Genomic DNA, 15,615 nt, shown 5'->3' with positions numbered 1-15,615 from the left:
TTAAAAATGTTTTGAGAAATGTGCACCAGGAATGTACAAATAGCAGTATTTGTGTGAGGTTTTGTTTAGAACATATCATACATAAAAATGCACAAACAGCTCTTGTATGTCATAATTTATGGTTACTCATTATTTGTTAGGAAAGGTTTCCAAAAAGCACTCCCGTGGCTTGTGCAGTTACCAAAGCTTTCTAAACATCACTCATGTCTTTGAGTTAAGAGATGTACTTGAGCTCATGGGATTCTCCTTATAAATACATGTGAGATTAAATTAGATTCATAGAATTGAGCAATAGAAAAAAAAGAAATGAAATTCATCATATTTGGAAGATGATGCTTATGTTATTGTTCTGCCGTTATACACTTTTTCCATCTGCACCCTGTGCTCAAATGTGCCAATCCCTGTAAGAGCACACTATCAGCCAAGGAAATCGTAGAAGTACAATGATATAATAGAATCCTTAATTTATACACATGCATTTGGTATTGTCTGTTTTAATTCTTTACACTCTAACTTCGATATATATGCATATTCTCCATTCTTTTCTCTATGTATTTCCTAATGTTCTGACAAGGAGAATTTGTTCAATAATCAAGAGCTTTTTTTCATTATAGTAATCATGTCCTCTATTCATTCTCATGATAATAATGATAATTTAGGGATAATATTGCAAGGAGAAATTAGTTTCTTGTCACTATTTGGGGTTAAAGGTTCAGAGAAAGTTTATGTTTAAACAGTAGAAAACCTGGTGTGCCTGGCTTTTTTTTTTTCTATGGGACAAGTTGTAAATAAAATTGGGATTCTTATCTATGAAAAATTAATTATGTGTTTAATTTTTTACCTCTCTTAGGTTTCCCTCTGGTTTGATGATGTATTTTTGTTGCAAGCAAAGAAAAACTTAGTGTAGAAACTTGCAAAGAGAGAACAACCACACCTGTTGCAGCAAAGTTCAGCGACAGAAGACGCCACAGGGGACCCACTCACTTTTTGTCTGGGATGAAAAATGTTGTAAGGAGACTTTTGGGCTCGTGGAAACTTAAAAACAATGTAATGCTTATTTTGAATGCTATGATTTTGCTAGTTTTTTAATTTTTTTTGTTTTTTTAGGTACTTGGAAAAGCCAACATCAGTTTGGAATCAACAAAGTAAAAGAAAATTATTGCTAATATGAAATAAATGAGAATTACTCTGCATATTGAGTGTAGAGCTTATTCTAAAATGGGAACCAGTTTATGATTTCCTTTTTGATCACCCTTGATATGGAAATGTTGCGTCCTGTGTACATTTCATTTAAAAACTGAGATTATGTTTTAAAACTGAAATAGAAGCTAAAATTCTGGGCAGTTGAACCCATGAAGTACAGATAGATCAGTCATCGAAAAGAATACTGGGCATATGATCATAAGAAGTAAAGTAAGTAAACTTAGTTTGATGGCTTGTTATTGAACCTGTGCATTCTCATGATGTTGCTTGTTAATTGTCATCTGAAATCCGCAAGTTTTGATATTTCTGCATCAGTGCCCCCATCCTCTGTCCCTGAGAAGTCAAAGTGGCAGTTGCACTGTGTGATGCTGATAAGGATTTGTTATGTCCTATTGTGGCTCTCTCTTTTCCGAGCTTTTGGAAAGAGTGTCTAATAAACTAAAAATATCCATGGCTCATTTCACCTCAGTTGGATTTTGTAACAGAAAGATGTACAATACCCCACTTACAGCCTAACACACCACAGGAAGTCCAAGCTTTTACATTAACACTTTGTGAGTATATGAATACAGCAAAGATATAAGCATTGTAAACTGCTACTTAAAAGCCCCCAACTCCCATTTATAAGCCTCCCCCCCCCAGATTAAATGCCATCTACCTTCCAACAAAGAAAAAATATTAATAAAATACTAAAGAAAAATAATTAAAACTAGGACAGCAAAGATGAACTTTAAGGGGGAAGTCTGAACTTCAGCTCTGTTATCTTGCAGCTTTGTTCGTGTTGTTAGTTTTTTCGTTTGACGTTTTGAAGCTTAATTAAAAACCAATAAATGCAAAACGTATTTTGATCAGCGCCCAGCTGCTTTCGCTTTTTCTGTTGTTTTCATAAGCCCTCTCGGACTTAGGGCCCTCCGTTTATAGACCCCCCCGGATACAGGCCTCTCCGTTTATAAGCTCTTCCTAAACCTCGTACAAAGTTGTATAGTCGCTGAGCTTATAATCGGTAGGTTTCGATATATTTGTATTGTGGAATTTAAAGTATTGGAATAGTCGCATTCTCAACTTGAAAGTTTGATTTCGTTTTGATTGAAAACAAAGATAGCACAGCTTTTTTTCGAATTTTCAAGGCTGGTTTGCGGCTGATTAGCTCGCTGTTGAGAGAGGCAAAAGAGGGAACTGAAAGCTACCTACGCGGCCGGAAATCAGCTTCAAAGAACTTACAAAATTCAAACGAACAAACAATATAGAGGCAAGTAAAGTTATTTGTTGAAAAGTATTTCAAATTTCTGGGCTAAGTAAGCAACAGTTTATTCTCAGACAAATCGTCATATTTCGCTCGTCGGCCAAAATTATTATCATATTTGCATGGTTTAAAGGTTAACTTTGCGAGCGTGGGCTACCTGTGGGTGCAGTCACGCATTCAGCGTAGAACTTAAAAACAAGAAAAGGGTGGAATTACCAAAAATGCGCCATTTATTTTTGATGGGTGGGAAGGGGGCAGGGCTGATGAAAATGAGCGAAAAAGCTGCCGTAGGATCAGGAACTTTAACTTCTTCGCTCGTCTCCAATCCACTGACTCAGAGTCTCGAGCAGGTTTGTTATTTTTAGAAAATTTGTCGGTTGAACTTATCTTCGGAGATTCATGAAAATGACAACGATGTAACCAAGATAAACACAAGGAAATACATTTCCCCACTGAATAAAAATAGGGGTCAGAGGCCTAGAATGTAACCGTAAAGTGAGGCAAAGACCTCATCAAGTAATCGCGTGACAGTAAGAAAATTTGATTTCCATTGTCATGGTCAAGTGAAGATTTTTATTGTGCGAATGTAACGATTACATATTCAAATTCTAGGAAACAAACGAAGCGATGAATCGAACGTCATTCGTCTCCCGCCTCTCGTCTCGTCGAATTTCTCGTTTGTAAAAGTACTGTACAGTTATCTACAAATCAGTTAGTTTTACACCTCAGCCGAAGGAAAGGAACTGTAGCTGTGGATGAATTTTCCCAAGCGATTTGAGTAACAGATTGGTTGAATCCTTACCTCTGTGTTCCAGGTAAGACTTAAAGTAAGAGCAGCGGTTTGGAAGATATTTTGATGACAGTCGTTGTTTGTAGTACCCTCAATGGCAGAGATGTCCCAAACAACCTGCTTCAGATCATTGTGGAACAGTCGTATGTGATTCTGATAAATAGCGAAAGCGAAGCAAGATCAAGGTTAATAGAATCTGAATAAAACGTAAGGGTTCAAGATGTTGGATAAACATTCGAGCACACGGTCGGTAGCTTTCGGTTTCTCGGAAATGTTGATGAGAAAATTCAGAACGCTTAAACTATTGTCAAAAAATTTGGAAAGAGACGCACTCGGGAAAAATTCGGCTCGGGGGCTCAGGAGCTCGGTATGCTTGCATGTGAACCATTTTCAGAGCAAACTAAGAGTGTCGTGAACTCGAGGAAGCAAGCTGTGAAATGTTGATCAAGAGGTTGTAGTATTTCCGAAGGTTGCTTGTCTTCATAAATCTACCGCTTTAATCTGTCTCTTATTGGCTGTTAATCATGTCTAACGCAGCTAAGTGTGTTTCACATTGTGCAGACGTTCGTAATTTGATTTTAACGTTTATACAGTCACATTGACTCTTAATGAAGAGTTTACGCATTAACTCGGTGTTAAAAATATTTCACCATGTTTACTGTTATAGCAATGGGTAAATGAAATCTAAGGATGCTGAGTAAAACTTTCAAATCACCGCAATCGAGAGGGCATTCCTCTTTCTGTCTCTTGAATATTGATTGTGTGAAATCCAAGTCATGAGTTTCATTTTCACTTTCACTTAACGAAGAGAAATTCCCTTTGCTCCCGGTCGCTTTCAGCAAGGAATTATTTTCCCTTTTTATACCAAACGTCTATTCAAATTGAGTCGCAGCTAAATTCTTTAATTTGAACTTAAGATTGTCATGCAAGACATAAATTACCACGGAAAGAAGCTCATTAGAGATTAAGGTGTGTAAAGAAACCTCCGATTTTTTCTTTTGTATTGTGGCTTGTTTAACTTGAACTTCAACCGATAAGTTTGGAAAATGAACTGATCGCTGAAGCGCTCGGGGAAGACAAATAATATTTTCTTTTGTTTTCTTTTTATAGCTATGGAGGTTCCTCAAGGCAAGACAGATCAAGATCGTGAACAAGATAGCTCTCCAGGTTTGAAAACACTGAATATGAACATTAACATTTACTATTCTACAATGGGATCTTTCATGATTAGAGTAGAGCTACCACATATTTGAAAGTTCACTGTAAATATTGATCATGACCTTAAATTTTGTTTGAAAGTAAAATTAGTATAACGACATGAGGATGGAGAGACCTGAAAATTAATCGTGCTGAAAATATTACGTGGCTTTCAGAGCTGTTAATTAGAGCCTAACCGGAAAAAAAAACCGCGGGCTAGTCTGCTATCTTTTGGTGGATATTTTCACCTCATTTTGCTTAAAGAAATGTATCACTAGCCAGGAACAAGGTTATACCCCATTCAAAACAAAGCTTAAGTGTGTCCACGAGAGCACCAGACAGTCGTGCTACATACCATTTCACCTCATTTTGCTGAAAGAGATGTATCACTAGCCAGGAACAAGGTTATAACCCATTCAAAACAAAGCTTAAGTGTGTCCACGAGAGCACCAGGCAGTCGTGCTACATACTGTCTCATCGATTTCAGTGAAATTTGGCCAGTTTAAAGGATCTACCCCAAAACTCAAAAAGACAAATTGGTTTCTGTTTTGGTTTTTCCGGGGAGAGATAGACAACCCCCCCCCCTCGGTTTTTCTTGGTTTTTACCAGGGAAATCGCTTCAAAATAGGCAAAATGTATGAAGCTTTCACTGCCATGGTATTTAACCAATTACTCTGAGGGTTTGCACACATATTATTACATCCTTATTACCGCCATCGAACATTTCCATGCAGAACTCCGCCAAACTAACTGTTGCGTGACCCGTAGACTTTCCGTAGGAATTACTCAAGCGCGTTGTTCATGCTGTCTGCTAGATATAAACTTCAGAATAATCTGCAGATCTCTATGATTATTTTCTTCCTTCTCTCGTAAAATACTGTATTTGTTTAAAGCATTTAAAGCATATAAATCCACATCTCTCTCGATCGAGTGTTACCGGCGTTTGATTGCGTGACTAGTAAAATTTATTAATCATTAACTAAAATAAAATAATAATTAGAAAAATATCTCAGTGAATTTAAGGGGTGTATTAAAGGAAAAAGAACTGTAGCCCTCATTCATTAAAAACCCCGAATAAAAGTGAAATAAATGTGATTTTATTGAAAGTTTTTTATGAAAGCTCATAGCAAAATCTAAATTTCTGTTAAGTTCGAATGTGATTTTTTCCTTGTAATCTGTAATAAGTCTAGTAATAAGTCTAGTCGTCAACGCTTCATTCATAGTTTGACCTTTGAGCTGTCGACTGAAGTAACGCAATCGTATCGTTTTGCCGTAATAAATGACTTTTGAAATGTTTTAAGGATCTATTAATTAAATTAATTTTGCATGACCGTTACACACATTTGCTCGCGGGTATCGCGCAAAATTATTCAACCTAGTTTACTCAACATTTTGCGTCGATGAACAAGATAATTTCTCAAATCACCGCTCAAATTTACAGCCGATAATCATGTAGCATGTCCCAAGTTAGAGGAATGATGCATCTTATGCACTTATCAGCGGCCATCACGGGGGTTGACCCCGGGGACATACTGGGGAATAACGCGGAATTTGCTGACTTTTGTCGCCAGTTTTTGGCCCGGGACGGGGGCATTGGACCGCTTTTGCACTTCCGAGGCAAGATACACGGGGAAAGACCCGCGGGATTTGTAACATCGCCGCTATCTTGAAAATGAAAGATCCGGACGGGGGGGGGGGGGGTGGGTATTACCGTTGAACGGCTTCCAAAATGGCGACGGAGAAAAAGGTAAACGTGTCTTACGTTTCTCTTGTAAATCTGTCCCCTTTTGTTTGTCATCCTTCCCTAACATAGCGAAAACATTTTTCGCAAGAAATCTATGATCTCTTCCATGCTAATCTTTTGATGATTAGGTGTTGAATATTTATATTGCCATCTGTTTGAATAATTCATATTTTGCTAGCTATATATATTATTGTTAAACTTTTATTAAAAATTATGCAGGAAATTACGTTACAATTTGGAATTCCTTTCAAATTATGCTCTCCGGGTGGGGGACAGTAGAAGCTTTTTGTGGAAAAATATTGGCCCTGGATAGGTGGAATTTGCAAATGTCTTGGTGCAAATGCCCGGGGGTTCTCTTGGGTCAACCCCACGGGATGGCCGCTGATAAGTGCATTATCTCAGAAAATTCCCAATGATTATAAATTCATTCTTAAACCAACAACACCAAATTTGGCTTACCTTTAACAATAACTTGCCTCTCAAGAACGCCATCTTCACCAGTAACATGTGAGACGAACAGACATATGATACATTCCCCATAGATCAAGTGTCAGGGGATAAACTTGATTCACTTGAGTCGATAGTCGTCAGTACCACAAAGTAGTATCCTTTGCGGAATGTCGGTCAGCCCTATAGTTCTTTTTCCTTTAGCATTTCCTATAAAATTCACCTTAATATTTTTCCTAGCCAATCATATTTTTATTTTAGTTAATGATTGATTTTTTTTCGCTTTTTCACTCGTGGTCATTCGTGGTGACTCGTGGTGACTCGTGGTGACTCGTGGTGACTCGTGGTGACTCGTGGTGACTCGTGGTGACTTGTGGTCACTCGTGGTCACGCGTGGTCACTCGGGGTGTACTTTTAGACATGATCATCTGCATCTAAAGTTGGAGTAGCTACAAATATGTGAGGCGTGTTGCGTAAATGGACGCCATGGGACAAATATTTCAAATATCACGATTTCCCGACACATCCTTTGTCATGAACATGAAAGCGATCTTCGCAGTAATGAACACTACTTAAAAAGTAGTGAAAAGAAGGCCTGAAAAAAAATCAGGCCTGTACGGGATTTGAACCCATGACCTCTGCGATACCGGTGCGTTGCTCTACCAACTGAGCTAACAAGTCGACTGGAAGTTGGTCACTGTGTTGGTTCCAAATAAACCCGTGAAGTGGTGAATAAACGGTTGTGAATATATGGAAGTCATATATTTGAACTGCGGCTAAAGACTTGAATATGAAAGCGATCTTCGCAGTAATGAACACTACTTAAGAAGTAGTGAAAAGAAGTGATAGATCGCTTTCATATTCACTTCTTTAACCGCAGTTCAAATATATGACTTCCATATATTCACAACCGTTTATACATCCGTTATCATTATTCCTTGAATGTTTTGGTGAAATTTGACGAAAATCGGACAAATCTATGTACCTAATAAATTCGCTCAAATTTGTCATATTCCTCCTAAAATCAAATTCGAGATTTTAGCTCATAGAGGTTCGCAAACAACATCTCCCCACGCCAGGAGATTATCTCGTCTCCTCAAACCGCAAGCAATGGAACAACTGCACCTCCTGGCGTCAATGACGATGGATCAAGATTCTCGATCGCTCGGTGGAGCGTTGAGGAGGGCGACACAATAATGAGCAAAGTTGCCAAAGGCAAAGAAAACCCGCGGTAAAAATGGAGAAGCCGGAAAATGTGCTGAGGAGCAAGACAACAAATCGACAGACAACTTTTAAAATTACGATTCGAAGCGATTGTTGATGTCTTTGTATCCAGGCTTCAATAAAGAAAAAGAAACCTCGTTTTCAACACTGTGTATGGCAGTTTGGTTGGACGGCGACTTCTTTGTTCGAAATATGGACGCCAGCGGGGAGCTCCGACATTACAAGTCTCATTTACAAAGGAATTTTTTTCTTTTCTTTACAGAATGGTACTCTTTCTTTCTACTTTGGGCCTTTTTTTTCTTTTTTCTTTTCTTTTTTTTTACCAAGGAGTTTTTTCCGCTCTTGATTTTTCCGTTAGCAAAGATTTTTCCACAAGCAAAGAGCTTCTACGAGTGACTTTTTTAAAGTGCGCGATGTAAACAAGATATGGAATTACATTTAAACGAAAATCGAGCCTCAGCGTGAGCGGTTGCCGCGAAACTCGCCCAGGGGATGCGCCCAGGTGCAAGATTATGACACCTTCCTAATTTATTAACTTTCATTTAAAAATACGTTTTTCGAAATAAATCGGTTGCTTTTAAAGATTTCGGGATTATTTTATGGAAACGTTATGTTGAATGTTTGAATTCAGTTTAGTGAAATAAAGCAAAATCGATTTTTCCGACCTCTGAAGGTGGAAATTCCCTCTGCCCCTGGTCGCTCGCAGCTGGGAATTTTCCCTTTTTCCGTGGTATGCGTATGGCATACCATGGTGAAAACCCAGCTGTGTTTCTTTTTCATTGCATGGACAAATTGCAAAGCTAGGCAATAGGAATACGTAAAATCTTATCGATTTCATCTTATGTAAACATTGGCGGCTGGATTGATCAGAAGCGGACGAAAATAATTTTCTGACAAAAGAAAACCTATGGAAATCATTTCCGCATATCTACAATTTCACTCAGTCAAAAAAACTACCGGTCATATTAAGTACGTTCTGAGGTATTTTTGTTCCGAGGCAGAAAACTTATCAGATACAAGCTGGAGAAAACCGTGTGAACAAAGATCATTGCGTTACAATGCAAAGATATATTGAGGATTGGAGAATGGTGGAGTTTGGATTGTGCAGGCGAGGACAGATTTGGATTCCAGCAGCTAAATTTAACGAATTCTGCAAACGTAAATTCGATAAACGCAGGTTACTATTTTTTGCTGTTTTTGTCGGCTGTACATAGGTTAATTATTCTGCGGAGTTGGATGGTTACCATAATTGTGAATCTCTTCGTGATATTCCGGAACCTTGGCTTTTGAAATAAGAGCAACCTTGCTTTGCTGTAAGACCTGTATCTACAATTTCACAACTATGTTTCATCATGCACGGGTTGGCCATGATTCTTTGATTAGATAAAGGAGACAGTTGAGTTTATTTGTCATGCTGTGGTATTTTAATCGGTTTCTTTCTTACCACAAACTTAACTACAAATCTCTAGGAAAGAACTTAGGTACAGTCGGCTTTAACTTAAGTACAGTCTTTCATTTGTATTAAAGTGTATACGGCCTGTTTTCGTACTTATTGACGTTTTCGATAAACAAATCACGCTCAAAGGAGAGAAGTCTGTCAGCGGGGATGGAAATTGTTTTTACCGAGCTGTTGCTTTTAGGAGGGATGAAACAGGCGCTGAGAAACACGAGGAGATTAGCAGGTGGAGTGGCAGTTTGTTTCAGAAAAAGGTTTTTTAGCTGCGACCGCCATTTTCAAATACAAAAGCAGTCACGGTTTTTCTTCAACACTAAAATTTTCTATAGTGGTTTCTTCGGCTGATCTAAATGACTAATCATGGTACACTATAACTGCACAATTTCTTTCAATGCTACACTTAGTAGCTCCCAGGCATCCAACGGAATCACCTTTAGGCGTCTTACTATACTTACGTCTATTTAAATTGAGCCGCAGCTTAATTCTTTAAAATGAACATAAGATTGTCAATTGAGATTATGTTTTAAAGGTGTTTTGTCAAACACAGCTTAAATATTTAGTTTCTTCATAGCAGCTGTTTAAACCAATGTTTGTCGGCTTCAAATATAGCACAAATTTAATCCCATGGACAATTCAGCTTTTTGGTTCACTGTTTCTGATTTACAATCGGTTAAGCCCGGTCCAAACGAAGTTTATTTTGCGACGCAAACTTTCTCTGTTACCACAAGAATATACAAAGGTATTGAAAGACTTGGTACTTCTCTGTAATGTTGATCGGCCGGACTAAGTAAATCCGAGTTCTCACGGCTCAATGACCTAATACCGAAATTACAGCGCGAAGATGAGGCTCGGTGCGATGTCGCTCTCATCGATCCAAAAGAATTAAGGTACGTTTCTTCTTGGAAGGGGGTGGCTGGAGAATTTTGGTATTTTTTCCAAAAAAAAGTGTTGGCCCTACAGGGCTACAATGGCATTGACTAGGAAGATCTCTATCACAGAAACCAGTCGCCATCCCTTAGAGAAGGTAAACTTGAACTTTATTGCATTCAGAGGAAAGAGAGATGAGAAAGTGAGGGTGGTGAAGGCACGTATTGGCAGTAAGATTTGGACTTCTATTGTGGAGGATAGTCAGAACAACTTTCAGCCAGCCTCTGACTCCAATTCAGAGTCTGACAGTAACAGGGTAGAGCGTATTGTTTGATCGAGTAGAAACTCAGGCAGCGGATACTCAACAGGAGCAAAAGGCTGAAGAAATGATACCTGAGTCTAGTGCACCTCGATACGGATGGAAAAGGACACGAGTCCTCCGAGAAAAAACTATGTGTCATGGCATATAAATGTAGAAATGTAACATCGAAGCGATAACAAAACACCAAATTAAATCAAAGTAGGTGAAAAGAAAAACTTAAACTATAAGTAAAATGGAAAGCACATCACAAAAGACCTCGTTTAAAAATTCTGGAAAAAGTGTGTCCCTTAGCTTAAATTGCTTACAGAAAGGTAGACCCTCCCCTTTAGGTTCTCACTTTTACTGATAACCTTCCCCTCTGAGGCCCCAGCCCTACCCCCCCCCCCAAGAAAAAACGTACCTTTCCTTAATGTTGCAAGCCAAACATGACAAAATTGAGTTGAGTTCAAAACTAACTATCGAATTTCAGTGATCGATATGTGAGATTTTAATTGGCTAGTTTCGAATTATTTTTCGAGTAAGTCTGATTTTTAGCATCAAGTCGAGGCTGAGGGGAAAGGAGTCGTCTCAACATGGCAGGGAATGATGCCTTCTTCACAAATATGAAAGTTCCTGAGCTACAGAAATTCTTAAAGGAAAGGGGTATTCAAATTTCTGTAAACGGTAAGAGTAGGAAAAGGGCAGAACTGCTAGAGCTTTGCAAGAACGCAGCTGAAATAAAAGTTCCTGAACTTGAAAAGAAAACAGAGCAATGCGACGAGTTGATTACGTTGCCAGGAGAAAAACTACTTCCCCATCCATTTTCGCTGAAGTTTTTGGACTCATGACTTCACCGGCATTCCAGACTTCAGGATTCCCGATAGCTGCCATTATCTGGTTGGAAAAGATGGTTACGATGAAGACTGTTTACGGTCGTATAAAAGTCCTGAGGGTTTTTTGCTTATTTACTGAGGGGTATGTGGAGGATCTGGAGGATCTGATATACCACGATTTAACTGATGCTGGGACAGATAAACCGACTGGATACTGCTATTTCCAGTTCATAGTCCTTTCCTTTGAAAGCTTCTTCTCTATGAACTTTGTTTTTATAAAGGACGTGGCCGTGATCATTCAGAGCAACTTCAGTAGAAACACGGATAATTTGGGCGTGAAGTACTCCTTTGCTGTCTTCGTTAGCGTTTCGTTTTCTCCGCTCATTCGACCTTTTTTCGCGTTGACTTGGACTTCTACGGACTGTAAGCTGATTAAGTATTGTTGGAACCGTGCCGTGTGCCAACCTTTTAGTTCCAGAAAGTGTCTTCACGACTCTTTTAGTCTCAAAGTGTTCGGAGCATATATGCAAGTTCTTGATGGACGTGAACTCCTTATCAGCGCGACGACAGAAGGCGCTTCCTTTCTTTCTTAGACTCTCTTCGCCTGGAAACTCGGAAAAGTTGAGGTCCGGCCTTTTAGTTATTTTTGCACACAGAAATGGCACAAAACGTCATATTCGACTTACAGTCACTCCGATCTTGCTTTCAAAATAAGCGCCCCTTAGCCTCAGCTTGGTGCTAATAATTAGTTACCAGACTATGTCGTAAAAACAATTTGAAATTAGCCTACATCACCACTACATAAGAAATGGAAATCACTGTATGAGAATGAAGAACTGTTATGCGATATTTTAAATTACCCATCGAGAATGATAAAACCTTAATCGAGAAAAAGACTGATGTAGCAATATACTGAGAATTAAATATTAACTGTTGAGAATGAGAAATTGTTGCGTGAGAAAAAGAAATCACTATGCGAGATTATCGATTACTTTTTCTGAGCCGGTGAGCAACAGCTAGTAAGCGGAATATTTCTCTCAAAATGGCGGAGTAACTTAGTGCAGAATACTTTACAAAGTTTGTTGATTCTCTAAAGAGCACCATCGAAAGGGACTTTAGTTTATCACGCATTGTTCATGTAGGATTAGAAATTTGTGCCAGGAAGCTTTAGGAATACACAACAATGCTTATCGCCATATCACTGTCTCAAAATTCCTCTTCAAACCTGTTTGAGCTATTAGAATTGTCTTCAGTCGTCTTATTAAGAAAGACGTCAGATATTTTAAATGTATCATGCCTTTGTCCAAAGCAAAAAATTCCACTGGCATTCTCTGCAAGTTCAGGAGGGAGACCGGCGTACATTATTACAAAGGAAATGATCGAGCAACTGCGTGAGACCAGTTTAAACTGGATAGGTATAGGAACATGCCTTGGAATATCCAACCACAGGCAGCCCAAGTTCCAGCTGTGAGATGATCATCTTGCGAAATAGCAGTCATGGCGAAATTATAAGAGTTTTTATGGGAATATTTACGACCGCTGTTGGGAATAAAAAAATACAGTCAAATTCTCAATAAAAATACCTCACTTTACTTCCACAGTGCATCGCCTGTTATCTGACCGCTTACTATGTTTTCTAGGTTTACTACAAAAGAACGGCTTGTGTAATGTTGCAAACCTAGAAATGGATAACTTGCTAAAATGGGTTCTTTTAAAGATAGCAAGCGGTCAGATAACAAGCGCTGCACTTTCATGTTACAGGCAGTCTAAAATGTGGGGCTAATGCACAAATTGGCAGACATTTGAAATTGATTATAATGGTTGACTGTGATTATGACTGATATTGAAACAGAAAACAATGTTTATTGTGCCAGAGTCACACAGTCAGCTTACAGTAACTACACAATAGGATTGACCCTCTCTCTGACGGTGGAAACAATGGAATTAAGCACTTTCTGAACACTGTGACGATCATTGAAAGTTTCAATATTGAATTTAACATTTATCAGCGTCTAATCAAAATTATTTTGATATTTCCTTTGATGATAATGGAAGTACTTGTACATGATCATTGTTATCCCTCCCTCACATTGGAAAGTTTAATGCAGACGCTGTGTTAATTACAACATAAAACATTGTGAAGATCAACCAGTGAATAAGACTGAAGTTATGCTGTTGCGTTCGAAGCTTGTATAATGAAATGGTAATAATTTTTTTTCAATAGTTTCAAAATTGCACTGAACACTAAGAGAGGATGAAAATTTTCATGCTTCACGATTTGTCTGGAGGTATAAAATGAAATTAATGACATTTTTTAACGGCTGTCACTGGTATAATTGACCCTTAATGATAACTTCAAGTATGACTCCTGAATTTTGATGTAATCTTGATGGATGCTGTTATTTTCACTGATTTATCATCGAACCATTTTCACTTTTGTAGATGCATTTATTTGGTGGTGTAAGTAGTCCACTGAAATCAATGTAGTATTTAGTGCAATTTAAAATTCAGGCATTGATCTCCTAGAAGACACGTAATGGTAGTAAAAGCGACATGTCACCTTTTACCCCGAGTTTTCGCATTTCAAGGGACTGACAATTTAATATCTTGTTATGTTATGACCACTTACACTTACTACTTAAAGTCTCAGTGATATTAGAGATCAGCTGATATTAGAGTTTGTAGTCATGAAACTTGCATATTTTACATTCCTCTCGAAAGGCTTTCTAACTTGTAACCAAACTAACTGCCAGTGACAACTGTAATGACATTTGAATAGATATAAATTTGTGACCTAATTCTTTTTTTTTTCGGAAAGTTTAGAAAATGCCATCAACAGTAACTTGTATTCTGTGTTAAAAAAAGCCTTATATCAGTAATGTGAAAATGTTATGCATAACATAAAAAATTGTAAAAACTAAGAAGCAAATTTCAAAGTATTCATTTCAAAGCATTCTGAGTGTTCATTTCAAATTGTTCACATCTTCCATACTCAACAATACCACAAAACAGGCTTGCTCCTCTTTCATTACATTAGTGAACTCCTCAAGCAGTGCTGGGTATGATTCATATGTAGATGGAAGTTCTAGCAATGGTCCACATGTTCTGGCAAAAGGACGTCAATGCTACTCTTCAAGGATAGCAAAGTGCACATCTATGTTGTGTACGTACAGTGATCACATCACTACCAGTGCAGATCCAGAGAAATATGGGTAAAGATTTGCAATTCAGTGACTCTATCAACCGTTTCAGTTGTTCAATGGATGTCAGTTCTGCTTCAGTTGGTTCTTCAGCTCTAAATAACTTGCTAATTAATTTGGTGGCTTGCTTTAGTCTCGAGGGACTGAAAGTTTTCCTTAGAGCATAATATCTTGAGAATTGGACTCCACCAGTTAATCTCCAAGAGTGATTAGTGACCATTTTCTCCTATCAGTATCCCCTCTAAAACAAACATTAAGATCATGAGAATAAAGGAAATGATCACGAACTAAAGAGGCTTTTGGTTGTTTAACAAATTCTCTTTGTCAGCACCATAGGATATGATAGAGAACAGTACGGAAAAAAAGTATGCTGATGTTAGGATGCAAAGGGTTAAAACACTTGAATAATATAAAAATTCCAAGACATCTTCATCATTAGGTTTAAATGGGATATGCATAGAGAACAGTACGGAAAAAAAGTATGCTGATGTTAGGATGCAAAGGGTTAAAACACTTGAATAATATAAAAATTCCAAGACATCTTCATCATTAGGTTTAAAATCATCGCCAAAGCACTTGTCCAATGCCTCTCTATCTTCTGTAGTTACAAATTGGCTAAGTCTTCATATCAACGTCTCTGAAGTGATAACTTCATCCCCATAAAGATACAAGGCCACAAAAAGATGTAACAAATTTACTAGGCAGTAATTGGCCCATTGGTAACCATATAGCAGAACCTAGGCAATGGCCTCCCACTATAGTTTCTGCATGTCATGCTCAATAAATGGGACTTTTTAATTGTTTCCAATCATCAGTGATGTGAAGCACTTTTGCCAAAGGCATGCTAAAACATTTAGAAGAACCTTGTTGCCTTCTCTCCTCTCTTCTCTACCAGCAGTGGCTATGTTTAGGTTACGGTGCTTCTAGGAATGCAGAAGGAGGGGGGAACAAAACATTTGTTAACACTTATCCTCAAACTGCGACGGGTGATTTTTTAATAAATTGTTTCACTTCAATATTAATCTCCTATGTTGAAAGCTTAACGGCCGATGATAAGGCATCACCCAAAGGCTGGTTTTCTTTTACAACGGAGTCGGAGTCGGAGTCGAC

At 38.1% G+C, this 15,615-nt stretch overlaps 1 long non-coding RNA gene across 9 annotated transcripts in view; it reads left to right on the top strand.

Moving 5' to 3' along the window:
* Positions 1-15,615, top strand: part of LOC149053074 (uncharacterized) — a 51,243-nt gene that overhangs the window by 5,547 nt on the left and 30,081 nt on the right. For 2 of the 9 annotated variants that reach the window (XR_016188831.1, XR_016188827.1), the window contains 2 exons: positions 851-1,008; positions 1,108-1,661. The exons of 4 other annotated variants lie outside the window; for them this stretch is intronic. This is a non-coding gene — a long non-coding RNA (uncharacterized LOC149053074). Of the gene's footprint in view, positions 1-117; positions 260-850; positions 1,662-15,615 lie in introns of those variants that run through there. 3 more of the 9 variants (XR_016188828.1, XR_016188824.1, XR_016188832.1) reach the window with 2 other exon arrangements.

Source organism: Pocillopora damicornis, chromosome 1 (assembly GCF_964200805.1).
Source record: "Pocillopora damicornis chromosome 1, jaPocDami1.2, whole genome shotgun sequence".
In the NCBI taxonomy this organism is placed as follows: domain Eukaryota; kingdom Metazoa; phylum Cnidaria; class Anthozoa; order Scleractinia; family Pocilloporidae; genus Pocillopora; species Pocillopora damicornis.
This window is presented reverse-complemented; position numbering and strand designations above follow the sequence as displayed.